We start from the raw sequence: 1,013 nt of genomic DNA on the forward strand, positions 1-1,013 counted from the left end.
TTGGTGGTTTAGTTTGGTGGGCTGAATAGGTGCCAAATTTGTGCGCTTGTGATTTGTGGAACTTGCTTACTACTATCTCATAAAAATATAACAGTAAATATTTGCTCTTTTATAAGTATTTTATTCTTCTCGCGAAGTAAATATACAAAGAGTTTAGGATAATTATTTTATTAAATTGGTTCTTTTCTATCTCCTTGCCTGGTGAGGCTTACTGTAATGATCCCTCTTCAGATAGTTAGTTCTTGGTGACAGGGAATGATACTGGTTTTTTTCTTCAGCTGTATGATATCTCTGAGGCCTAATCCTACATTACCGATAGTATAAAACTGTTGACTTCTATCTATAATGTCTATCGGAAGCTTTTTCTAACTCTATCTTATATAGTATCTTCTCATCGTAATAGTAATAAAAGTCATAATAATGATAAAGAGTGCAAAGATGTTTTATATTCGTTAAAGTAATAAATAAGTAGGAAAAGTTCTTAGAAGTCAATCTAATTTTATTTAAACTCATACTACCAATACTAGCATATGACAAGTCGCCACCTGTGTAAGGATACCGCTAACTGGTATACAACTAATTCTAAGCTAACTCGGTCTACGGTCTTGCACCTGCTGTTCCCGAGTCATGCCCATACAGGAACTAATTACAAGACTATCAAGCAGCCCAGCGCCCTCCCTGATCCAAGCCCATAGCCCCTCTGGTATAAAGCCAACTAGTATTTTAATTGTAGTCAAAGCCGAACAAATAACAAACCAGACTAGGTTTCTCACCCAACAAATATAAAAACACTACCTCCCAGTCTTAATACTGTCTTACAAAACTCCTATCACAGTAGAAAACCAAAATAATCTAACTCAACAGGCAGCATAATGATAGCGAGGAGGTGAGTAACATGTCTGTCTCTCGTACTCGTATGCCACACCATCGATCCTATGAACCCACTATACCAGTTGCCTCTGAAGAGCTTACTGGTGAGGAGGACTTTGCTATGCACACCACTTTAACGAGGG

Source organism: Tuber melanosporum, assembly GCF_000151645.1.
Source record: "Tuber melanosporum whole genome shotgun sequence assembly, scaffold_72, strain Mel28".
Lineage (NCBI taxonomy): Eukaryota > Fungi > Ascomycota > Pezizomycetes > Pezizales > Tuberaceae > Tuber > Tuber melanosporum.